Genomic DNA, 26,716 nt, shown 5'->3' with positions numbered 1-26,716 from the left:
GATCTGCTGTGTGCACGCAGCATTACTTTAAAATCCTAAAACGACCCCTCCCACCTCACCACAACAGGGAACCCCCGGAGCTGCGGCAGAGTCCCGTGTGTGCCTCTTGCCTCGGCCGCAGGCAAGGGAGGAACAGTAGCAGTGTGGACCCTGTGCTCACCCTCTGCCTTTTGTCGGTGTCATTTCACGGTCGGCTGTCAGATCCAGGGCAGCCCCTGGGAGGCGTGTGTCTCCTCGGTCACCTGAGCAGACCGGGAAGTGGATGTTCAGAAAGCCCAGGCTCACAGGCACGGAGGGACACCGGGTTGCCCACCCAAAGCCAGTGCCGTGAGCAGCAGCTCTGTTCACTTGTTTGTCCTGTCCAATGTCCCCTCGGTCGTGGGGCAGAGGTGAGGCCACAGTCAGGACTGCACTGACCATTTCCTGTCCCTTCCCCCGAACCCTGCAGTGGATCCGCTGGTGTTTCCAGCGGACAGTGTCCACTCGGGTCAGCATTTGCTGGGGCAGGGGCAAGGAAGCCCCTCTCCCCTCCCTATTCTCAGTGACCTCCGCTCTCCCTCCCGGAGATCTTTGCCGGTAGAGCTCTTTGACCTTCTCCGTCCTCCGGAGGCTGGTGAACCCTCCACTACCGCGCTCTCTCTGAGCTTTGTCTGATCATTTCCCCCAGTTAGCTCTGAAGTCTCATGGCCGGAGGGAAGAAGGGAGCTGCCGGGAGAGCCAGGGAGGAGGGAGCAAACCAGATTCTGCAGGGAGACGCTGGTGGTTCAGACAGTGGTTCCAGAAGGAAGGATACCGCTGGCCTTGTGTCTGTGTCTGAGGACTGTGTCTGTGCCCTGCGTGCTGGCGGCGGGGACATCGGCCCTGAGCCCCTGGGCTGTGCGAGAGCACCCTCGAGGGCATGCTCAGCACCCCCTGCTCTTCACCCCTGAATCACACCCCCCTGCTCTTCACCCCTGAATCACACACCCCTGCTCTTCCACCCCCGAATCTCTGCAGCCTAAGAAGAGCACTGCCCGGGGAGCCCCTCTCCAGTATCTCCAGTCAGGAAGGTCAGAAGAAACAAGGTGCCTCGTCCTCTTTCAAAGCTCCTGGAGAGCGAGCGCTCAGGGGAAGAGTGGGGTGGGGGGCTTTTCCACAGCCCTGTTAGGGCCACACAGAAGCCTCCCAGCAAGGCCCTGCACACACTTCCAGAAGTTTCCCTGACGACGGACACCCCCAAACACTTATCAGGAGTTGATGCTGTGTGTTTCATGACGACGTGACGAGGGAAGGAGGGAAGGTCTGCAGTCCACAGCGGCGGCGGGCCTCGTGGACACTCTGATGAGGAAGAGGCCCAACAGAGCCCTCCTACCGGCTCCCTCTCCTCTCCTGGGCAGGGGCAGGCAAGCGCAGCCAGCAGTGGTCTCTTGCCCCGTGGAGGAGGCATGTTTTCGGTAGCACACAGAAGCCTGTGGGATGCTGAAGAGAGTCTCGTGTGCGTGTGTGTGGCACGGTGTACGTGACACATGTAACTCTGGTCATGTAATTCCGTCTGGTTCCACACTGAGATTTGAACACTGTCATGCGTAGCTCTGCCACCCACAGAAAAGAAGGCGGAAGTGTGAGGTCACCTTCTGTAGTGCCAGCTTTGTTTCTGGTCCCTTCTTCTTCTTGGGAAAAGCTGGCACCCTCCAGTGGCTGCCAGATCCGAGGCAGCAGTGCAGGGCCAGCAAATCCCCCTCAGTGTCTTGGCTGACGCAGACCTGACTTCCTGCGTGGACGCATGCGTTACCGTGTGGGTGTGCGGCACTCACACACTGACACGTCATAAACTGTCAGGGGGTGTCTGTTCATGAAACTCCCACTCAGCGGGTGTGGTTCCAGCGCTCAGGAGGCAGAGGCAGGCAGATCTACAGAGGCCAGCCTGGTCTATAGAGGGAGCCCGGGCCAGCTAAGGCTACACAGAGAAACCCTGTCTCAGAGAACAAAGCGAAACAAAGTCCCACTCAACTCTGCACACGAGTGGAGAAATTCACTCGCACAACCTTACCCCATGCCTGCTGAGTTAGGCGTCACCTTGGAGAGTCAGCAGCAAGACACAGAAGTGCGAGCAGTGGCCAGGCAGGGCTCAGGGCAGAGGGCACCAGTGTGGAAAAGACAGCTTCCTTCTGACCTCACACTTTCAGGCATGACCCCAAGCTGCTCCTGTGCGGGGCTGGGAGGAAGGCAGCACACAGCTTTCTCGTCACAATGGCCTTACAGTCCAGACTCGCAAAGCACTCGTGGCTAAACCGTGTGTTTCCAGAGCAGACGGGGCCGGTGTGGCGAAAGGTTGGTGAGGCTGACTCTGGTGTAAGCTAAGCTCAGTCGTCAGCCTGGCATACCTGAAGAGGGGGCCTGGACTGGAGAATTGCCTCGGTCAGGTTGGGCCGTGGGCGTTTCCTTAATCGCTGTTTGATACAGGAGGCCTCAGCCCATCCAGCCCTCAGCAGCTCGGCCTGGCTGTATAAACCTTTCTTCTCCCATTTGCTTTTGGCCAGTGTTTTACCGCAACAGAAAAGCAAACTATACACCTGGTTGTGCCACAGCTATGGCAGGTCACCAGATCTTGCACACACACATGAATCTTCACACACATGCACACAGAGAGAGAGAGCAAAGAAGAAAAAGCACATGACAGCTGGAGCCAAAAAAGTCTTAAGTCTGCCCTCCTTGCCTCTTCCTCCTTATTCTCATTTATAAAATGGGATGGTCACACCTACCTCGGCCAGCCAGTGAACGCCTGAAGGAAATGGGCCAGTGTTTTAGAGCAGGGCCTGTGGAATAGCAGCGGTAGGATTAAATGGAGAGACAGGGCGGGCACGTTCAGGCACATTCAGGCACATTCAGAAGGAGGTGCCCACCCACATCCCACTCCTGTCTAAGTGTGCTCGCCCACTCCCTGAGCTCACAGCAGCGCTTCAAACTCCTCCACCCTCTGCCAAATCAGGACACGCCCCACCACCGAAGCCCAGCTCCCCTCCCTCCACAAGCTTTCCAGGAGTTCTGCAGGCTGCTGGCAAGCTGCACTTCAGCTCCCCCTGACCCTTCCCCCCGCTCCCTGGGCCCCCAGAGCCCCCTCCCCCGCCGCTCCCTGGGCCCCCAGAGCCGACCGCACAGTCTACTGCCTCAGACATGAGCAGGTGTTGTCTCCAGCTAAGGTCCTCCGCATGTGACCTCTCGACACCACGGTCAGTGTGTGCCTCAGTGCTTGCGGTCTGGCCTCAACACCAGCCACAACCAAATCAACCCTCAGACACCCGGCTTTCAGCTTCCAGGCCACTTCCTCCATGCAGCCTTCCTTGACCGCCACACTGAAGCATCTCTTATTTGTCCTCACTTCAAACCCTGTGAGCTCACAGGGGTGAATGGAGGAGGCCTCCTAACGCCGTGCAGGTTCAGCTCGAGTGGCAGGCTCCCTGGTTTCCCCATCAAAGCTCTCTGCTCTCACATCAGCACCAGGCACTAAGCGGAAGCGCAGCCAGCACTCGTTAAGTGGCTGTGTTCTTTGATGTGTTGTTGTTGTTGTTGAATGGATGAAAGAATGGACACAACCAGTTCCTACCACACCAGCAGAAACCTGTGCTCCCAGAGCACCCTCAGGGCCAAGGAGAACAGACTCAAGGACTGTCTGGCTCCAAGTCTGGTGTGTGTGTGTGTGTGTGTGTGTGTGTGTATGTGTGTGTGTGTGTGTGCTCTCATCTGTGTACACAGAGCATGTGCACACATATGGGGATGCCAGAGCTCAACGCCAGGTGTCCGTCCCACCTTACTTTGTGGGCAGGGTCTCTCCCTGAGTTAGGAGTTCATAGAGACAGCTTAGACTGGCTGGCCAGGACACTCCACGGTCCTCCTGCCTCCACTACCCCACAAAAGCACAGGCCACCACACTTGGCTTTCCTCTGAGTTCTGCCGATGCCAGTTTGGTCCTCGAACTTGCTGATCGCCGCCTGCCGTTTCCCCAGCTCCACAGTTAGTTTTTTTTGGGGATGTTTCTTCCTGTGTACAGCTCAGCCACTTTCATACACCGCAAAGGTCCACCAGCCCTGCCCTAGGAACACAGTCTTCCAAAGAGGAAAACGGCTAAGGGTTCCACTTCCGGGAAAGATGGCAGCATGTGGCCTGGCCCTCCGCAGCCACCATGGTCAACACACCCCACTTCACAGCATTGCTTTGAAGCCCACCTGGCAATTTGTTGGGTCCTCATGGCTGAGCTCCCGCTCTGGACCCACTCCTGTCCTTTGAGACTTCCCTCACCCCTGAGGACCAACCAAACCAGAGTTCTGCTCTGGTTGGAAACATTACTTCTTTGCTCTGAGCCTGGGTCTTCACTGGTCAAAGGGAAACAGAAGAGCCAGCATGTCAGAGCGTCCTGCCTCAGCGGGCAGGAGTTGGAGAACTGCCAGGGAGCACCCCTGAGAGGAAAGAAGCTGGCCAGGGTCAGAGGCTGGAGCACGGATATGTAAAGACTGACCACTGGCGCTCAGCAGGCAGACTGCACCTTGTGTTCATGGGCTGTGGGCTCTGGTACAGGCTCCGTCGTCGAGGAGAGGCGCGAGGCGGTCATGAATGAGCACGCGTGGGAAGAGCTTAGAGAGGCAAAGCAAGTGCTGAGAGAGCAACAGTCACTGTCGCTGCTGCCTCTTTTTCACGTTATCGCTAACGTGCTCCAGCTGCGAGGGCACAGGGGTGTGAGGCACTGAGCAGGACGGACTGGCGGCTGCCATGTTTCTGAGAGAGAAGGTGGGTGGACAACCAGGGGTGCCATCTTTAGGGGTGCTTATGCAGAGGGAGCCTGAGCAGGGCTAACTGGCCTCAGGACGTGGGTCTCATGGCAAGAGGCCTGGCCAGGAAAGGAGCAGCAGTGAGGCCTAGGGAGGAGTCCTCTGGATGGGGCAGCAGAACTTCGGCCCGATCGGTCATCCATCCTCATGTGGGGACAGGAAGGTCCTGGAGGTACAGCTCCATGACCAACGTCCCCAGGCACTGAGCGCAAAACACACCAACCAGCTCTCCTCCCTGAGGCTCCATCCCTTGAGTCAGACTGAAGTCGGGACAGGCTCTCCACACCTGACCTCACTCCTTCTCGGGCCCCAGGCCTGCTTCCTGGTCACAGAACCACACCTCATCTCTGCTGGCCTCTCGGGGGCTGTGGCTAGGGCCCTGGGTACACAGGAAAGTCTGTAGATGGTACCTGCAATGACAGTCCTCACCTCCTCCTGGCAGCTGTGGGTCCTCCTTGACTAGAGACAGGAACAGAGCCATGTGTATCACTTAACTCTTCACCCACCGGGGCGGAGATAAGGGGACAAACCTCAGGGTCCGCACAGCCAGAGAGGAGAGAAGCCTAGGCCGGAGCCCAGAGCTCCAAGCCTGAAGTCCCTGCCCTGGAGGACACCGTACTCATCAGAAACAAGCAAATAGCAGTGAAAGCCTGGACTGAGTTTTAGATAAACGAGGAATACTTTTAAAGAATTTGTGGCCCCCAAGTATTGCACAGGAATTGAAAATAAAACCGCTCACTGCTCTGTCTGAAAGAAGTCTAGCGTTGCCCCTGGCAGCTCTCAGCCACTCTCTGACACTGTCTCCCGGGACCTGAGACCTCATGGCCGCTGGGGGAGTCAGAAGCCAAGGCTGAGGAGCCACCGATGTTCCCACCACACAGTCCTTGCTCCGGCAAAGCCTTGGCTTGAAGGTAAACTGGGCTTTTCCTTTTCCAGGAAGTAGGTGAAGGGGTCTTCCCTCGGGCCTGATTCCGCAGGGACTCGGCTCTGACCCGATTCTGCCTAAGCCCATGCTCACGTGGCACCTTTAGGCCACCCAGAGCCTGCTTCCCCACCACACTCTAGCACTGAGACCCCCGAGGCTCGCCCCAAGGCATGCTGGGCCTTCCTGCAGGTGGTCCAGTGAATACAGAGCACTGCCTGGCCTCTGGACACCCTGGCTAGGGCTACCAGGCACAGGGGTCTGGGTCTCAGAGACAGAGAGCTGTTTTTACTACATCCCAATTACTGGAACCTTCTCTGGGCCCAAGGAGTTAGCCCAGTCGCTGTTAGTGTGTGAGCGTGTGGCCTGCCGTGTCCTCACAGACCCTGCAGCCTCTGGGACATAGGGTGGGAAGGGACGAAAGAGTGAGCTGCCTGCTGAGAACAGCACTTGGTCTCGTCTCCAGCCGACAGAGCAAGGCCAGCGGTTGGCCCCATTCCTCAGCTGGCCCGGCCAGGCCACTGGCAAGCCCCCAGAGGTGGGGCAAGGGCTTCTGGAAGTTCTGAAGCCCTCCCTGGCCCAGTCTGAGCCTTTACAGAAGGCTGTCGTCTGCGAGGTCTGCTCCCAAGGTGGCAGGAGCCCCAGGCCTGGCATGGGCCTGTGCCCATTTGAAGAACAATGGGCAGTGTTGGTGCATGCGCCTGAACTACCTCCCTGCCAAGGATGTGAGGGTCACAGTAAAATGTCACTGACCCGTGTCTCCTTTTCAGCATGCCTCAGACATTTGACAAGGTAGGAGTGTCGCTGAGAACCCTGCCCTATTCTCTGGGCATCCTCCTTATGGGTTCCTGCCATCCCAGGAGGCCCTGAGCTGTTGCTGCTGGAGCTTGGACCTTGGCATCGAGGCCTTTGGACTGGGTCGGCACATACCCAGGCTCGGCGACAGCGCCATTACAGGGTCGTCTGGCCATCTCGCTGAGAGGTCCTGTCTTAGGGACCGGTGCTGCGTAGAGCCGTGCCTTCCTCACACAGCTGCCTCGGGAAACCTGGGAGCTACTTCCTGCCCACGGTGGGTCTTCTCACTGATGGCCACAGAGGTAGGGGCAAGGCTCCCTTAGGTCAAGCCCTCTGGCTAGACACACAGACCCCTGCCTGAGGCAGAGCCTCCACATGAATGATTACACTCACTCACACGTATACCACACTCACACCCCACCTTCAACCCATACCTGCTTGCACCCTCACACCATACATACACCCCCACACACACACCTTTACCTGACACAGTGCCCCTCTGCAGATGAGGCAAAGCAAAAGCCAGATAGTGAGGTAGAATCAGCACCTGAATGAACAAGAGTAAGCTGTACACAGCCCACACGAGTGTTATGCCAACAGGTGGCAAGGGGGGGGTTCCTTGTGGGAGAAGTGATGAGGAAACACTGCCCTGTGGCCTTGTCTGTGCCGGGAGGAGAGCTAAGGGGCAGAGAATGTCCTCTGGTCTCCTCAGCATGGTCCTCAGAGATGAGTGGCTTTGGTTGGTTGGTGTTTGTTGTTTTTGGTTTTTTGACAGGGTCTCTCTACATAGTCCTGGCTACCCTGGCGCTTACTATGTAGACCAGGCTAGCCTCAAACTCACAGAGATCCTCCTGCCTCTGCCTCCCAAGTGCATTAAAGGCGTGCGCCACCATGCCCAGCTGAGATGAGTGTTTTTACAGCAGTGGGGGAGACTCCCACATGGCCCTTCACAGGATGGCCCATGGACTCAGGGGCGCACCCTACACCTAGTGTTTGGGCACAACACTGAATGGTGAACCTGCCTCAGCCCGACTCACGCTGTAACACAGGGCTCGGAAGGCATGGAAGTCAGGTGGGAAGGGCCCAGGTGTAGCCAACCCACATACCCTCACTGTTCGCTGAGAAAACCAGTCACTGTGGCTGGACTCACCCTCCTCCTTCCACTGGCCTTCCCCCAGCACACACCAGTATGCATGGCTGTCTTCACTCGGGCCACTAGCTAGCCTCCAAGGGACCTGCCTGACCCTAACCTCTGTGTCCATCAGCCCAACGCCGTTCCAGCCAGCCCAGGTGCTTGCTGCTTATGAAGGCTTTCGGGGCCTGACCCCACGAGTCCAGCCTGTGCCTGTGGTAATGACCCCACAGGCTGTCCTGCTGTGCAAGGTCAAGGGTTCAAGGGTACGCACCTGGATGCTTCTTTCTGGGATACAAATAGGCCTCATTGCCCTGGCTTCTGCCTCCGTCTTACTCTAATCATCATTACTGCGGGGTAAGTTCTGCAGAGTCAGCTGTGCCTCCTGCACACAGCGTTATAGGACGCGCCTGTCAGGGACGGTGCCATGTCTAACACGTCTTCTCTGCTTTGGACACAGCATTGGCTTTGTTTAAGTTCTGTCATACAGGATTGCATAAGGCCATTTTCACACAAGTAGGTAGTCTATGGAAGGACTCCCTAGACCCCTTCACTCCTGGCTTCACTTCTGCCTTCATGTTGTGAGCACACGTGTGATTTTATGTGTAAGGTCCACACCTGGGAAAGTGTGCACTCTTTGAGACTTAATTCACTGTTGGAGACTGGGCTGATCTACATTACTGGCCCTCAGGATCTGGTCACACCTATTCTTGTTTTGTAAACTTGCCTAAGATGTACCTGATTGGTTGATTAAACAGCCTATACATGGGCAGGGCAGAATGGGGTAGGCATGGCTAGGGTTCCCGGGCTTTGGAAGACAGAGAGGGTCATGGGAAATAGAGGGACAGGAAGAGAGGAGGAAGGAGGACACCATGAGGGGTCAGTGTGGAGAACAAACCATGTGGGACAAGAGAGGACCCCAGTAACGGCATAGAAGGCCCAGACGAAGACTCCAAGCAAGTACCACGCGACTATGGATGAAAGGCGGGCCAGATGAGGAGGATTGTGGTGGATGGCATTGGATGCGGTCTGGGAGACGGATGAGCCAGTGTCGGTGAACTCTCTGCCCGGACTAAGGCGAATAAGGCAGTTATAAATCTAACAGGTGTCTGTGTCTTGTTCTTCGTGATAGCAGGTAAAATAATGCCCCCGTGGTAACCTTTACTGCTACAGTTCACTTTGTAATACGAGTCTCTCCAGCTGCATCCATTTTCCTGCAAAGGACATGACTTCATTCCTCTTTCAGGTTGAAAAGAATGCTGTCGTGTGCACACCGTGTTTCCCTTAGGCATCCCTCTGTCGCTGGACACCCAGGTTGGCCTCAGCTAAGCTGTTGAAGAGCGCTGCAGGACACACCGACGTGTGAATGTCAGCTTGGAGTCTTGGGGGTAAACACCAAACCTACCTTTCCCTTCAAAGGGGAGGGATGCTGGCTGGGGTTCAGCCAGGCAGCGGAGGGCATCCTGCAACATCCTGTGGACCCCGCCCTTCTCAGAGCAGAACACCAGCTTCCCAGCTTCCCTCTGGCCTCCTCTGGACTTCCTGGCAGGGTGGAGCTCAAGGCTCAGCCTTGACCTTGGTCCTGTCTCTCACCCTTTACAGAACCAACCCCCACCCTTCATATTGCTACCCCAGACCTCTGCCTCACAGACGCTGTTCCTGCTTGATCCTGTGTGAGGAGCCCGGCATCTCACAGGGCTGGACCTTCCAGCACCCAAAGCCTGCCCTTCTCCCAACCCCCGCTGAGGACCCCTCCTCCCAGTCCTGCTCCCCTCTTCTCCATCTCCACTGAGGAGTGCTCCCGCCTCCCGGTCCTACTTTGTCCTCTTTTCTCTCTCCACTGAATGGTGCTCGACCTTCCCACACTCCTTATTCTAAAAGAATGTTCCAAATCCAGTCCATCCAGAGCCGCCTGCTCCAAGCTGCTGCCCCCGGCTTAGCTTCTCCCCTTCTGCTCCTCAGATGCGCGGGCTTATGGTCCGCATCTTCAGCCTCTGCTTGGGGGGCGGTCCCAGGAACAAGGCTGTCCTGACTGCCCTGTCTAGGGTGCAGCTGTCACCAGCTCTTGGACACACCGCCCTTAGATCTTTCCTGCTCTGCTCTAGCTTGCCTTTAAGACCTAATTTACTCTTGTGGCCTTCATGTACTGCCTCCCAACTCCATGAGAAGCAACCGAAGGTCAGGCGTCTTCATCCTAAGTATCTAGCACGTAGAAGACTCAGTAGATGTAGTGAATCAGCGACCAGGTCTTCATTTTCTCCCCCCATCCTCTGTGCTGCGACTGTACGAGGCCATGTCTAGGAGGCTGGCCAGGTGGACAGGCGTGTTTTCTTAGCCCAGTGACCTAGGAACAAGGAAAGGAAGGGCTAAGAAGCTGCTCAGGGAGCTTTGGCTGGTGACACTAACAAAAATAAAGGCCAGCTGCGGGTTCTGTGAGCCTAGCTGTGATGTTGGCATGTTGCAGACCCCTTTCATACTCACTGCCCTCCTGTCCGAACACAAGAAGCCCAGCAGGGCTTAGCCAGCACCCCCCCCACGCACGCATAAACACACACACACACACACACACACACACACTGCTCTGTGCCCCACCTACTGCCCTAGCCAGTTTCCTCCCATCCACTCCCTGCTGCTTCTCCAAACAGCTCCTGGGAGCCTCCTCTCACACACATCAAAGCACGCAGGCTTTGATCTGACTGAGCCCCTGTGGGCTGTGCAGGCCATAGGCTCCCAGCAAATCCCAGGTCCTCTACAAGTGAGAAGTGCTCCCAGCACTTCCAATTCCTCATCTGCAAGGGGAAACAAACAAACAAACAAACAAACAAGACTACTGCCTTTGAGGATTGTCTGGAGACTGTGTTCTTACAAATTCAGCTTCTGTGCCCCATCCCCAGGCTGCTCAGTAAAGGGATCCTCACCAGGAAGCCATCCATCCTGGAACTAGGACTGGTCCTCCGGAACTGCTGCCACGTTCTGCCTCCGAGGGGCAGAAAGAGGGGGCGGCATGTGACCAGGAAGAACCCCAGAGCATCCTAAGTTCCTACTGGGAAATGAATGACATTTATTAGTTAAAAACACGAATTGGCATTCTAGAAATCTGTGAGGCTCATCTGTGAAACCCCTGTAGGGGGTGGGGGTGGAGGGGCCTGGCAGCCAGGCAACTCTGGGCCCATGCCTGGGTTTAACGGAAATCTCCGGAAAGACACAATTTTCTGTGCAAGGTTTGCCCCAGTCCTGTCTAATCTGGTACTGGTGCATGGAAAACCCTTCAAGCAGAGCACGAAGCCCCAGAAGGCTTTTCAACCACAGAAGTATTTAACATGGAGGCATAAATCTTGAAGGAAAACACACACACACCACACACTGGAAGGGCTTAACGAAGGAACAGCGGAGCACCTGTACGGTTTAAATTTGCCACCAGCTTCCAGGGAGTTAGGAAGTTGCCAGACGCACAGGAAAATCCTCAGACTCAACTAAGGCAGATCTGTGGCCCTCTGTGGCTCACGTCCACCCTGTCCTGACGGAGAAACCCCGCGTGTTTCCTGTTTGTCTTCTGCTCCCAAACCCCTGTGAAGTGTCTTGATTGTGGAAACAGTTTTAGGGAACACAGTGAGCGCACACGTGTGGTATGTGGTGTGCTCCTTTTCTCCATGGTCACCCAGCCTGTGTTGGAGACCACTCATAGCGTGGAATCTGTCCATTGTCCCAGAAACCCACGGAGACCCCAGGGTCTGTGATGTCTGCTCTACGTACAATAGAAGGGTCTGGGCGAGTAGCCAGGGTACTTACGTTGGTCCCCACGTCTGCTTCGGCAATGGTGTGGCGCCATTTCAGGTTGAGACCTTCTCTGTCCCCCACTATCTGCTTTTCATTAGAATCTGCCTTTGTCTTGGTGTCTCCTGAGGCTGCTCTCTAACATTCTCATTTCTCTGAAACATCAGTCTCAGAGCACTGCCAGCATCTTGCTACTTCTACCAGGAAAATGACCTTCTCCTAACTCCATACTATTTAATTATTATCAGATGATGGTGATGATGGAGATGATGGTGGTGGTGGTGGTGATGATGATGATATGCCATAACCTAATGTGGAGGCCAGAGGGCAACTTGTGGGAATCAACTCACTCTCCAGCTCTAGCCCCATTCTACCATACTACAGAACAAAACCCTTAAAAAAAGAAAAAGAAAAGAAGACTCCGTCTCACTAGCTTTCCAGTTGGCCCCCCCCCTTCTACCAGCCTCTCCCCTCAGGGCTTCACAGGTCTTCTCAAGGTCACTAGTCCCTTGTCAAATAACCAGTCCCCCCTTTTCCCTCACTTGTCCCCAAGCTCTCAGGGTATATATAAATATATATATATATATATATAAATATATATAAATATATATATGGGATTTATATATATATGGGGTTTATTAGGTGGATATGAAGAAAGAGGGAGAAGGGAGAGCAGGGAGAACAGGACATGATAGGGGGAAAGAGAGGGAGGGAAAGAGAGAGAAGGGGCACCCTGATAGAGAAAGGGAGAGGAGCAAGAGAGGAGAGACCAAGAGAGAAAGGACCAGGTGCCCTCAGGGTTTTTAAGCCATTTGGGCCTTTGTCCCTGGAGACACTTTTCTCCCCAGCTTTTAGAACCTGCATGCTCCTGACTTACCTTCTACCTCTGTGGTTCTTGCTGTCTCTGCTGGCTTCTTTCATCTTCATGGCCCCCAAATGAGCTAAAACATCTCAGAACTCAGCTCCTCAACTGTCTCCTGTCTTTCCAAGGGCCCAGGTGCTGTTTGCAGCCATTGATTTTAACTGACGGCTGCAGCCGGATCCAGGGGCCTCCTGAGCTGACAGAGAGCTCTCTCCAGCCAGGGCAGCCCCGGGACTCCAGACCCAGCACCGAGTGCCTGGGGAGCTCTTCCCCTGCCGTGCCCATGGCCATGTGGACTCGTGTAACTCCAGATGCTACATTTTCCCCGAACCACGCTTCTGCTGTCTCCTCATTTCTGCAAGGCCACTAGTGGGGGCTGGGGGTGGCAGAGAGTGCAGAGCCGGTTCCCTCAGGGCTGCAGCTGGTCATGGGCAGACTCGAGATCTCTCCCTGCCAAGGAACTGACCCGAGCCTCCTCTCCCCAATGCCCGCTGCTGCTCCCCAGCTTGGATGCTCGCCCCTGTTCTGCTCCCACACAGCGGGGGGGGGGGGGGGCAAGGATTTACATTTAAGTCATCTGGGTTCAGAACCCTCCAGTCAGCACGGGGAGGGCATCCTGTTCGCTCACGCCCCTGTGTGGCCTCAGTGGCCTCCCTGCCTTTCCCAGCCTCTCCCTCTGGCTCGGCCTTCTCCTCAGGTGTCTGACAAGTCCCTGCTCAGGGTCATGTCACTGGTGTGGCCTCCTTAGCGCACCCCTTCCATTTTACCCCCCAACACTTCAGGCCAGCCTACTGTGTAACTCATGCCCTCCTCTCTCTCCAGGCGTGCAAACACGGGAGGACAGGGCTTCAACTGGAGAACCATCTGCTCCACAGCAATGCCCAGCTCAGACAAGCTGGTGTCTGCTGCGTTCATTCAGTGACTGCGAGTGGAGGTGACAGGTACGAAGTGGGGCAGGGTGTGGGCAGGAGCCAGGCCAGCAGGCCCTGTCAGTCAAGGCTGTAGATCGGGAGGGCTGCCGCCTCCATGGTTGTTTGGGACAGCTCGCCTGTAAGGGGGTCTGGAGGTGGAGGCCAGGGCACTTTACAGTGATGACTCTGGTCTTGAGTGCTGGTGTGTGGAGAGTTCCGAAGATTTGCTTTCTAGAGCGTTCTTTCTGTCTTAGACAGGGCATTGGGAGCAGCTGTTGGACCAGAACTCGGTTCCTTGTGGGCCTGTAATTATGGGTGATCAGCCCTGAGTCAGCTGCTGTGCTGAACCCTACACAGGCTGACGGTTCTGCCCATCTCTAAGCTTCTCTGTAGAAACTGCCCCGCCGTGCAGAGGCCTGCCCGCCCAGAGAGGGAACACCTGCCCACTACCTCGCCCTTCCTCCTCTCTGCAGCCTGGGCAGGTCTCAGCAGTAGTCAAGGCCAAGGGCTTCTCCGTCCCCCAGCCAGTTGGAGCGGAGCCACCCAGGCACGGGGAGGGGTGCCAAGTGGGAAGCAGAGGCTACCGCAAGTGCTCTTGGATGGGGCCGTCGGGACCAGGATCGACCCCGGTTCTCCATAGCCCTAAGCTGCCTCTCACCCGCTCAGCTCTCCATCCACCAGAAACGTTATTCAGTACTTCCTTGCCCTGCCTTCACCCTCCGCACATCCCCCAAGGGTTCTGGTGACTGCTGGCGAGAACAGCAGGGGTCGGGGGGGCATTCCAACTAACTTGTCAAGTCAAGCCAAGCTAGGCATACCTTCCGGGAGCCCCTCCCTCTGGCTCAGCTGGGCTTCCTTTGCAGAGGGTAATAGAATTAATTTCCACTTCGGTCAACATTCACCCATTTAGTTAGTTCAGCTAAGGCAGAGACACAGGGAAGAATGCTCCCTGCCCAGGCACCGGGGAGGGGGCTTTTAGGGCTCCTTCCCCCTCACAGGCAGGCACACACGTATGCCTTGCAGGCTGTAATGTGGCATTCCTGGCAGTGTGTCCTCCCAGGACCTGCACTGAAGCCTGGCCAGGCAAGCATCGCCTCACGAGCCTGGGCCAGAGGCTGCAGGGCGACAATGTCATCAGACAGAGCTACAGCACGACCCTGGGTCAGGCACACAGGAGTGAGGAGCCCTGGGAACAAAAGGACTAACTAGGAAGCAGCTCCCGGACACATCCACCATCCACACACAGCACCTGAGGTGCAGACCTGTGCTCTCTGTCCCCCGAGGGCTATACCCCAGGCCAGGGGCTCAGCCTAGCACTGCCTCCACTCCTGGCCAAGTGTCTCTTTACCCCCACGCATGAGGGACTAACCAGTGAACCTGATTCACTGGCCGGTGGGTCACTCACTTATAAGGAGCAGAAGGATGCTGAGAGCTGAGTTTCCACTCACTGTCCAGCATTGTCTGGCCTGGTACTGGGGACAGCACCCAGCACCTGAGCATGGACTAAGGACACAGGCTTGAACTCAGACCTTCCCTGTACCGACCACATTCTGCAAATAGCCCTGTGCATGTGTGGATTCAAACAACTATAGGTCAAAAACATTCGTTAAAAAACAAAAACAAAACAAAAACAAAAACCTGTGCCTAAAGCGCCAGAGAGGTGCCTGCTCTTCTGGGTTCAGTTCCCAGAACTCACATAAGGTGTCTCACAGCTACTTGTAACCCCAGTTTCAGGGGACCCAACACCCTCTTCTGACTGCCAAGGGCACCTGCACGTGTGAGCATGAGCTTGGACATACACACACATATATACACACACATACATACATACATACACACCACACAAACACAGACAAACATGCACACACATACACATGAATCTTTTAAAAAATCTATACAGAGAATTTGAAGAAAATCACAGGAGGGGAGAGACTAGCCATTGGAGAGGAGCCACTGGTGCTCAGTAAACACACTTCTCTGGACTGGTATGCAGACATATGCAAATGAAAACAAAATGCAACAACACACGCTTTTGGACAAGTCTTTCCGTTTCCCTGCATGGGGCTTTCGAGTGTTCTCATCAATGTGGGCTTTAGTTGGCCCTGTGTGGGGTTAGAAGTGAGAAGCTGGGTCCCTAAATGCCTCTCAGAAGGACCTAACCAAGAAAATTTCCTGCAGAGGGCACCATGCAGCCGCATGAGCAGGCAGAGCCAGAGCCTGTGGACAGCACTCTGCACACGACAAAGCCAATCGCAAAAGACTGAGCCAGGAAACTCTCCGCACACCCCTCAGCTTCTGATCCCCTGAGACAACAGCCAGGGCTCGCACCAACACCAGAGAAAGAAACACAACAACCCAGACAGGCTACACTTCCCCAAGTGTCAAAATGTGTGCTTGTTGAGGGCTTCTCTACCCCGGCTAGTTCCCAAACGATCGAGACAGAGACCGCTTGGGTTTATAAAAGCTTTAGAGTCCAGGAACTGGGCAGGTATCAACCTTTAAGCTACTTTGCTATTTCCCAGCTACACATGTCACTTGCCTTAATTGTTCCTGCCTGGGCTGTTGTGTTCCATCAGCCCAGCCCTCAGGGCCATGTGCTCACGGTCCTTTCTGCCCCATCGTGACTTCCTTTTCTCAGCTTCCTCTCCTCCTGCTACATCTTCTGCTTCCTCTCCCCCGCCTGGCATCATGGTCCCTCTCAGATCCCAAGCCTGGGAACCTAGGCCCTTCTTGCTTCTCTTCTGCCCAGTTATAGGCTTCTAGCTATTTTATTAACTAACCAGCTTTAAATTAGGTGGAGTAAAGCTTACACAACAAAGACCAGTGTTTGTGCGAACACTGGGTAGGAACCAGATCTCGGGGGCCAGAAATTAGCATTAGAGCATACAACACCAGTCCAACCCCCAACGTGTGATTAAAAATTCATTTACATCTTCAAATCCCAGCAGTGAGACCGTCATGGCTACCCTGACCTGAGGTGCAGTGGAGCAAAGGCAAGCAGCTGGAAAGCAGGTTTTAATGCCTATGGGTGTTGCATGGCTGTGACCAGAACAGGCTTGGTGACCTCCCCTGAAGGTTTAACCCAGGCAAGTGACTTGCCCTCCAGCTTCTACAAATTTGGTAGCTGGAAAAAGGAAGACGGTGCTGAAATCTTCCAACTCCATCTCTTCCTGGATGGCCACACAGGGTTCTGCAGGGAACAAATGATTCATCAGACAACCTCTGAAGGTTTTAGTGAGCAGATGTTTTAGGATACTGTGGATCTGTGGTTTAAAAAAACATTATTTTTATGTGAGTGTGTGTGTCAAGGCTCGTGTGGGGGTAAGAAGCCATCTTGCAGGAGTCGATTCTCTTTTTCAAGCCTGTGGGTTTGGGGCATTGAACTCAGGTCATCATTCTTTAGCCAGCACCTTTACCTGCTGGGCCATCTCAATGGCGCTCTTGCCACATTTAAAACAAATATTCAGCTCTTCCAGATCAATTCGAGAATGACATGCCTAAAGAATAACACAAAGGGACCGTGATGTCCTAAAGTTATGTGGGAATGACACCAGGTCCTTCTGTTAGGGGACAGGAACCAGAAGTAGATCAAAGACAATTGGCTCACATGGCATGGCCCCACCCCACCTCAGCCCAATTCCTCTGATACTCAGGGAGCAGCCACGCTGTGACCCTGGATGGTCAGGGCACAGTTCCACCAAAGGCTGGATGAGTATGAGACCGCGGGCAGAACAGTGGTGGCCACTCCATCACCGTGAGAAGACTCTGAAGGGAAAGCAACCCCTGTACTAGTTCACTGAACTTCCACCTCGGGCCAGCGTGGTGCAAGACACGGCTCCATCACCTCCCTGCAGCTCAGGCGCTGAAGACAGGAACCCTCTCGGCTTAGCTGCTCAGGTCAGTACCTTGCTTAGGGTTACAGAATTCGTGAACAGCAGCTTGTGTCTTGGGTGTTCTGTGTTCAGCTTGCTCTCCTTTTCCCAGGGACCTCTAGTCCTAGGGAGCAAATGTTCGTAGACAGCTCCAAGAACACAGTCATGGAAATGCTGAGACAATCGCTTTCTCTACTAGGGAGCTTCTGAGGGGCCTGCGATGGTCTGGGGCTGGAGCTGGCCACCACCGCCTGACCCTCGTCCTCAGAGGGGCATTGGGCTGTCACTGTCACCTTTATTAAGTAACAGATCAGAATGCTGCAAAGCCAGCTCCTCAGGGTGTCCTCCACCTCTGCACTGGTGACCCAACAAGAGGATGGTGGCAGCTGAAGGTGAGAAGTCTGTCCAGGGAAGAAGGCTGCTTCACAGTGTGACAGAGGCATAAGTTAATTCTTCTCAGAAAGGCAGCCTGTCATAGTAAATAATAAAAAATGGGTGTTGGGCTATATAATGTTTATTATTAACCCTGAGATTACCACAGTGGTATTAGCTAACCTGCTATCAGAAATAATAAGACACAGACACCTGTTAGATTTTGTAATTGCTTTATTTACCTTGGGCGGGACAGATATTTCACCTACACTGGCTCAATAACCTCACCACCCATCTCCCAGCCTCCATCCAATGCCATTACCTTAGCCATCCTCATCTGGCGCGCCTTCCATCCATAGTTCCATGGTACTTGCTTGTATTCTTCATCTGGGCCTTTCCACTCCATTATTGAAGTCCTTTCTCTCTCTCCACGTTTTGTTTTGTTTTTTTTGTTTGTTTGTTTGGTTGGTTGGTTTTGGTTTTTTTGCCACACTAACCTATCGTGGTGTCCTCCTCATCCTCTTTCCTGTCTGTCTCCCATGATTCTCCTCTCCTCTCGAAGCCCAGGAACCCTAACCACATCTACCCCATTCTGCCCTGCCCAGGTTTAATCAATCAATCAATCAGGTATGTCTTAGGCAGGTGTACAAAACAAGGATAGGTGTAACCAGATCTTGAGGGCCAGTAACACGCATCAGACCAACCTTCAACACCAGCCCCATCCTCACAGACTTTCTTTGCCTTATTATCCCCCGAGCTCTTCCTTAGAAACCCAAGGGGCTTGCTTCCCTGACTCCTTTATCTTTCTTTTTCATAGGGGCATTCCTGGATTTGCCCTCCCCCCTTGCTCTGCTCCCCTGCTTTAATTTTGTGTTTGCTTTGGTCCATGTCACATCCTCATCTTAGTTTCACCAAACAACTGAGAGCAGGAACTGACGCCTGCATTCGCTGCCAGATCTTTTGCCCTTGATCAGTGCCTGTTGCCCAATCTGGTGCTCAATTAATATGTGCAGAGAGAACCAGCTGATCTGTGTGCCAGAGAACAGGGCAGCCTGGGAAGTGGCACTACCCAGGGTTACACATAGCCTCAGCAGAGGGCAACAGAAGGCCCTCAGCGGCCGGGGATTGAATACGTCTAGCCAGATGAACCGTACTTAAGTCTCACCATATTCATTTCGTGGCTGGCCAAAGAAGGGTCACCTGAGCCTCTTGGGATTGTAGTGACTGGAAAGAACACCAAGAGACACAGCAAAGACTGTTCTGGAACTGTGCCTGAGCACTCACACAATCTGGTAACCCTAAGCAGGTAATGTGGCCTGCCCTGGGTGAAGAGCACAGGAACCAACTAGATAGGGCCCGAGTCTGGGTGTGTATAAAAGCGCTGGGTATAAAAATACTGAGGCCCGGTGAAGAAATCTTACCAAGATCGTCCTTTTATTTCCTTCCTTCGGAGCTTTCCATAGAATCGCTGTGAACCAGTAAATATTACAGAGGTGCTGCTCCTGCCCCTGAAGGAGCTGTGTAGTGGTCTAACACACGGCCACTCCTCTGCCCTCCCAGCCTGGAGATTCCACGCAGCCTCGTTGCGAACCATAGTTCTGTCACTATCGGTTGCTGCTTTTGCATAGACTGAGAGAAAAATGCTTTAGGAAAACAAGAGATTGCTTTCAGTGGGAGTAGAGGGGAATGGATGACCAATCAGGAAAGGGGTTTGAGGTTAAACTAGAAGGCTTCAGTCTGGACTGTTGATGGTACTCAGTGTGGACTGTCAGTTCCTCTCCTTTTCCTCTTTTCCCCATCTTTGGGCTTAGTTTACCAATAGTGCCCAGGAATGTTCAATGCACTTTTTTGATGCTTGCTTGCATTTTTGCCTTAATGTCTTCTACAGAATAAGGTCCGTTGGTGTTTTAAGAGGTTTGGGTATTTTTGTTTTTTCCTATTTTTTTTTTTTTTTGAAGGACTCTTGACCTTTTGATCTTGGTGTTGATTTTAAGTCTTTTCCATTTTGGAATGATTTTTCTGCGTTTTTGGCTGGGTATATTGTAGAGATTTCTTCACTGGAACTTTTTCTTCAGTTTCCTCATTGAAAATCATCATCATCTTCTTCATCATCACAATCATCGTCTTCTTTATCATCTTCGTCAAGTTTTACTTTTTTCTGTGTAAACTTTTCACCAGCTCCAGGGGCAGATGGCTTTCCAGGCATCCCTAAGAGTTTTACATCCTCCTCATCCTCGTCTTCTGACTCTGACTCTGCATCTTCCTCCACAGCTCCGAGGTGCTGTCCACTACTGTGCATAGGCCTGAACACACTCCAACCTTAAGACCACAGGCAGTGCCATCTCAAAGCCCCCAAGGGAAACTGCTGGTTGTGCAGACATTTTCCCAGTTGCCAGTGTTACTTTAGTTGGATGGCCTTCCTAGTTCATCGCCTCTGCCTCTACCATGTGTAACTCGTCTTCTGCTCCTGCCCCTAATCTGATGGTTCTTAGTGATAACTGGTGCTCATCTCATCACTATCCACTTCAGAGCGATAATCTTCATCAGCCTTTAGTCCACAATCGAAAAGCTAACTCTGAGGCCTAAGAGGGCTCGTGTCCATTGCGTGTTCCATGACATGGAGCTGTGTGCACTTAGGTGTGAGAGAAGCCAGATGGGGAAAAAAACAAAACAAAAACTGCCTACAGCTCCTCCGCAGAACAGACACGCCCCGTGGCATCAGGCCAGGAAGAGAGATGGTATTTTTACTTTGGATACTTATCTTACTAAAACTGCTCTAACATTTTTGATGTTATCAAGTGGATCGAGTTGCTTGACAGATTTTCATTCATTTGAACAAGAAAAAAAAATTTTTGTAAACCATATACAGATGAATACGTCTGTATAGTTGTTAAATGTAGGCCGGCACTGTGTGTCATTGTAACACAGTAAATAAAGTGCTCTGAGTACTAACGTGCTCACCGAAGAGATGGCCCAGGGTAAGGGGAGCCTACTACCAAGCCTGGAGACCTAGAGTTGATCCCCAAGTCTCATGTGGTGGGAGGATGAATTCACTCTTGTCCTCTGACCTCCATTCATGCACATTAGTGTGTGTGTGTGTGTGTGTGAGAGAGAGAGAGAGAGAGAGAGAGAGAGAGAGAGAGAGAGAGAGAAGACAGAGAGAGGGAGGGAGAGGGAAGGAAAGATAGCTGACTCTCTTGCCCTCTGACCGACATTCATGTGTGTGGGTGTGTATGTATGTGTGCACAAATCAATAAATGTGATAAAAATTTTAAAGATGCTGCTAATTGGACAAACCCTCTGTGCACACATGGTGTGTGTCTGGGGAACTAGTGTTTTGCTTTAAAAGGTAAGGTAAGAGAAGGTTTCAGGGTGTCCCTGTTACACTCTTCTCTGCAAACCCCACACAAGCTGAGGCTCTTCCTGCTAAACCCGGAAGTCCACGTTGGATGGAGTCGCCACCCATCTTTGCCCTTTGCATGTGTAATTTTGGATGAATGCCAATGCTTCTGTGCTTATAAACTGAACAAAGTAGCCAGTGACCTCAGGGCAACACAGAGCAGATCTGCAGAATCGATTGAATATTGATTCTTGTTGCTCATTAACTTTTCTCCCAGTGGGGTGTCCCTTCGGAGGCTTTTCCAGAAGATCTCTGAGAGGTCAGGACCACGTCAAACTCTAAGGTGCCTGGCAGGGCGCACTGGTAATCCCCATAGGGGGCCTAGGCGGCAGGCCAGCCTGGGTGACACAGTGAGACCCTAACTTAAAGGGTCTAACGAAAGACGTGCCCCAAGGTGGCACCGTGCCCCCAGGCACTGCCTTCTGTGCCAGCTCAAGCCTCTGTCTGCTCACCCAGAAAGCTGGCGTGCCCACTCCTATGAGGTCACTCTGATGGCCGTGTCAGGCTAGGAGGAGAGTTCCACAACACCTTCAAACCTGTGCGTAGCCTAGGTGTGTGCTCAGGAAGGGTGAGAAGCAGAGGAGAGGAGGAGGGGAGGAAGGAAAGGGGAGAGGAAGAGATGGAAATGTAGGGGGAGTAAGTGAAGAGGCGAGGAGGGTAAGATGGAGGAAGCAGAAGACTGGAATGGAGAGGAGGCACAGCAGCATGGGCAGGAACAGTGGTCACTGTGCAGAGGGAAGGAAATGAAGGTGACGTTTCAGTGAGAGCGCTCGTTTTATTTGACCTCCAGGGGTCCGAGCCCCTCGTGTTCTCTCCCTGATTGCACTGTCATCACCACTGAGGAACACAAGTCCAGGCACCTCACAGATGAGTGATGAGTGCCTGCATTTCCTGGGAGCCACCATTTTGGTCTCCAGGCTCACTCATTTGTTGACACCTTACTGGCTGTGATCCACAGAGATCCTAGGCAGGGGAAGGAAGCATGTGATCGTGTCTGGGGGGTGGGCAGTAACAAACATCTTTTTTTAATTCACTTTATATGCTGAGCACAGCCCCTCCCTCATTTCCTCCCAGTCCCGCCCTCCCTCTCTCTTCTCCCCTGCCTCCTCCCATACCCACTGACCCCAGTCTACCAAGTCTCCTCAGGACTGCCTGCATCCTCTCCCTCTGTGGCCTGGCAATGCCACCTCACCTGGAGGAAGTGATCAAGGAGCAGGCAACAGAGTCCATGTCAGAGGCAGCCCCTGTTCCCCTTACTAGGGAACCTACTTGGAGACTGAGCTGCCTGCCTATCAGCTACATCTGAGCAGGGGGTCTAGGTCCTCTCCATGCATGGTCTTTGGTTGGTGCATCAGTCTCTGCAGGACCTCTTGGATCCAGATTTGTTGGCTCTGTTGGTCTTCTGTGGAGCTCCTGTGCCCCCCAGGTCCTTCTGTCCCCTGGCTCTTTCGTAAGACCCTCTGTACTCTGCCCAAAGTTTGTCTCAAACATCTAAAAGAAAATCTGGTCACATTTCTAACAGAATGAGGGATGGTGACTCATACCAAAACTTCTGAGCAAAAGTAACTGACACCCAAGCAAAGGTTGCAGGAGCTGTGTCACCCCTGGATTGTGCCTATCAACCAAACATCTAATTTCCCAAGTGAATGGAATTAGACTAGTTTCTGGATGTCTCCTAGTAAAAGACTAATTACCCACGTTCAGTCTTATTCATGTGGCCAGCATTTGTTGACAAACATCTGCCGCTTCATTCACACACTAACACACTAATTCCAAAGCTCCAGTCTCTCCAGAACCCTGCAGTAGAGACATCTTATCTACAGGTGACCAGGCTGTTGTGGTGCCCTCCCAAGGCAGAGCCGCAGCTCTGGCACGCCCTGAAGGTGAGCTCTTACAACCTCTTGCCTTACAGCTGGGGAACCAGCCCGATGTCCACAGCGGTGTGACCACCACTGTGGCTGCCTTGGGAAGCCATCACTGAACCTGTGGCTCATCTAGACAGGCCGAGAGTTTGTGCTTCACGGCGGTCACCAACAGGGCTCCCAGTGGCAGGCGTATGGGCAGCGTGCCCTCAAAGGCCATCGCCTCACTTACCATGCATTCCTCCACCTACGAAGACTATTGCAATTGTCCTGTTGCTCCAGAGGCGACAAGCTCCTCCCCGCATCTCTTGCCCTAGGCCTGCTCTCAGGTTACTGGGTAAAGGCCTGCTCTCCCTTAAGGTGTGCCTCTGTCATGCTGGCAGTGTTTGTCATAGGCTACCCAGTCTGTCTGTCCGTCCTCTCTCTCTGTTCGGAAGGGAAGAGGACTACCACTAAGATGTAAGACATGTCCATCAAAGAAGTTATGGATCAGTAATTGGGCTTAGGACAGGAAAGGGAAAGAAAAAGAGGGAGGAGCAGAGAAGAAGGGGAAAGCAAGAAATAGGTCCACAATAAACATGGCTAACATATGACACTGGGTACTGTCCAGAATGCCTTCTCATTTATCGTCACGCCAATGCCGAGAGAAATGACTACAAAAGTGATGACCTGATATTTAAGAGGAGGAAACCAAGCCAGGGAATCAGGGCTCAGACCCACGCACTGGCTCCCAGCAGAGCCTCTGCTGCTGCGCTGAGGGGCGTAGAGTGCACCCTCAGCCCACGCTGGAGCTGGCCCACCTGGGCGCACCCCTGCCGAGAGCAACAGTCAGCTTGTCCTTCATTTGCTGGGGTTTGAAGGGTCCTCGTCCTCTCAGCCTGGCTGGGGGAGAGAGGGAAGGAGGAAATACAACCAAGGGGGCAGCAGAACGGCCGCCAGCGAGGGCAGGCCACTGCCTTCAAGATGCGCGGTTTGCAGGTGCCTTCAGCCATGCTCCCTCCTCTCCAGGTGGGCTCTTTCATAATGGGGAAGTCTGGACTCCCCCAACCTCTTTCTTACCGCTTCAGCTTCGCGCCTTGAGACACAGCCCAGAAGTAGAGCTAAAGAAGGCCGCCTTCGCTCCGCACGCCACCGCAGCCTCACCCTCCTGAGGGCCCAGATTCAAGATAACCTGTCGCATAAGCCCTGCCCCCACTCAGTGGCCAGCCCTTTTCCAATAAAATCTTACTTACAAGTCAGTGTGCACCCTAACTCCAGTGAGAGGAGTCTTTGTAGGAGCAAAGGGAGTGCACCAACTGCAGCGTTCATGTGCGCACCTGCGTGTTTTTTCTTACTGCTGCCGCAGCTTCGGTGGCCTAACAGGAAAAGCCGGGGCTGGGGACGTGGGGTAGTTGATGGAGGACCTGCCCAGGGTGCCGAGCCCTGGACTCAATCCTCTGCGGTGCATACAGCAGACAGAGCCATTAGAAAGAGAAATTAGCCTGTCATTGTGCCTTTTAAGAAGAATATTAAATTGTGTATCTTAAAAGAGGCTGAATTTTGAACTCTTTTTCTGTTGCCAGAACCCCATTTCTGGGGGTTCTCCTCTCTACTTCAGAGGAGCTAGCCGGCAGTTCCACAGTGCAGACAGCAACACCTGCTTTCTCGGGCATTTTCTGAACACCCCAGAGGCGCCTTCGCCTACCTGGACCTGCGGCAATCCTTTACCGGGACAGGCCCAGTTCATGGTGACATCAAAGCTTATGCAAGGGGAGATCTGAAGATGACCCGGCCCCTGGTGCTTTCTGAAGTGCAATGCCACCTCCCAGGGGACGGTCACGTGGGGGAGGCATCCTGTCAGTGGGCAGAGGCAGGGAGGGAACCCCAAAGGGAGGGGGTTCCCAGGTGGATCAGGGAGCATGGGGTGCTGTTTACCATCTGTCAGAAAGCGGCTGATGCTGTCTGCCCTGTGCACCTGTTATCGCCGCCCCTCAGCCACACAGCTGGGGTGCCAACCTAGGCTTCGTAAGCCAGTGTCCCTGGACCCAGCCGAAGCACACATTTGGTACGTGCTCGTGAAAACATTGCCAGTTTTAGTCTGCAAGGATGAATTAAAACCAAGATTCCAACAAACAGAAACTTCCTCATTCCTCTCTCCTACATAGTAGAGCGAGGCGCTGGCTTTAGCTCGGGAGTGCTTTGACTTTTAAAGTAAACATCAAAGGACTTAAACCACTTTCCCCATCTTTTTGGGGGGTCACGCCTACCTGGCTGGACTCACTCATCTCTGTCGTCAGGCCGTTACTGGCAAGTCCAAGGAGACGGGGAGCAAGCTGCTCCCTGTTCTGCTTCTGGCTCCAGCACTAGATGAGGTTTTTTTTTTTTTAAGCTTCCCAGAGAAACAGGAGTAATGTACTACGCCTGCCCTGCGAGGACTGGCACTGCTGGGTACCCAGTGCCCGCATCGTAGCTATGAAACCATCTCCCCAGCCCTGCCTGCCATTCCGCAACAGCCACACCCCAGGAAATACTGTGTCACTCGCCCTCGGGAATCTCTCGAGGAAACAGAGATGGGAAAACAGCCCCGACCTCAGTGTACAACCTAGAAGCAGGTTCTAAAGCGAATGCAGGTGATATAGACAGCTAGACTGGAGAGATGGCAGAAACGAGCACCAATCCTGAAGGCCAGAAACGCCTTCATCGTTAAAATTGCTTTCTTCCAGTCTCATCTATTTTCAAGACGACAGCTTTGCGTATGACGCACAGTGCGCGGGGCTGTTGGGGACGACAGCTTTTGGAGAACTATGTCTCAGGAGGCAGTTTCTCCCCGACAGGTCTAGATGGAGAGCGGGCCAGTGGCAACCCTTCGGGGGCATGGACTGCAGCTATGCACCCTGACATCGTTAGCGTGAGCTGAGTCAAGCAACCTGAGGCCCAGGGGGGCACAGACCAAACCCGCGCGGGCGGACGCTGCTGCAACCGGCTTCACCTGTCTTGCTTCCCTTATTCATCACGGAGGTCCTTCTTATACTTTATCCACTCAAAACCCAAGTTTAGGGGCTGGAGGGCTCTCAGTGGCTGAGCGCGCTCCTGCCCTTCTGGAGGACCAGAGTCTGGTTCCTAGGCCCCACACCAGGAGTACGGGCTCCTGTAATTCCAGCTCTATGGGCATGTGACCCCCGTCTTCTGGCCTCCACAGGTACTCACACACACAGCACACACTCACACATAATAAAATTTAATAAATATATATATATATATTTAAGAGGTGGCTCAGCAGTTAAGAGTACTGTTACTCTCCCAAAGGCTCCAGGTTCGAATCCCAGTACCCACATAGCAGCTAACAACCCTCTGCAATTCCTGTTCCAGAGGATTCAATTCCCTCTTCTGATCTGAGGGCACGAAGCACACATGGAACACAGACATACCTGTAAGCAAAACACTCACACATACAAGATCATCATTCTTAACAACAATTTGAGTTTCTTTTCCCTGTAAAGCCCAGTTCAAACTTACTGGCACGACCTATGCCATACCCATCTTCCGGCTCCAACTCTTCATCCTAATCTATGACCTTTTGCCTCTCAATCCTATTGCCCTGTAAACTACATCTTTTCCTGGAATGTCTACTTGCCTGTTCCCTGAGCATTTGCCTTCCACTTACCATCAATTTATTCTCAAACTGTTGTCTCCTAGCCAGAAACGCAAGTCTTGAGGCTTTTCATTCGACTATGCTGCCCCGAAGTGGGCTCTCACCCACGTGACACCTTTTGTACTAGTTTTAGATGCCATATAGGTATAAAGTAATTCTCACTCATAACCTTAACAGCCCACAAGTTTACGCTTATAACCAAACATTTCCAAAGCCTCCTGACCCTATGGTGAAGGAACCCTTCCTGTTTCTATGACAGGCTTTTGATCACTTATTTTCTTCTATGCCATGCTACACCATGCCCTTGTGTATGCTGGCGAAGCCCATTTCTCTTTCACCCACCGCAGTGCAGGAGGGGAGGGCCACACGCACAAAACAAAC

The 26,716-nt window shown here is 53.4% G+C and overlaps 1 pseudogene; it reads right to left on the bottom strand.

Moving 5' to 3' along the window:
- Positions 1–19,277: 19,277 nt before the first annotated feature.
- LOC110566220 (nucleophosmin-like) lies at positions 19,278–20,056 on the bottom strand (annotated as a pseudogene).
- Positions 20,057–26,716: the final 6,660 nt, after the last annotated feature.

This window comes from Meriones unguiculatus, chromosome 11 (assembly GCF_030254825.1).
Source record: "Meriones unguiculatus strain TT.TT164.6M chromosome 11, Bangor_MerUng_6.1, whole genome shotgun sequence".
Taxonomy (NCBI): Eukaryota; Metazoa; Chordata; class Mammalia; order Rodentia; family Muridae; genus Meriones; species Meriones unguiculatus.
The sequence above is the reverse complement of the archived record's forward strand: the minus strand, read 5'-3'. Positions and strand labels throughout refer to the sequence as shown.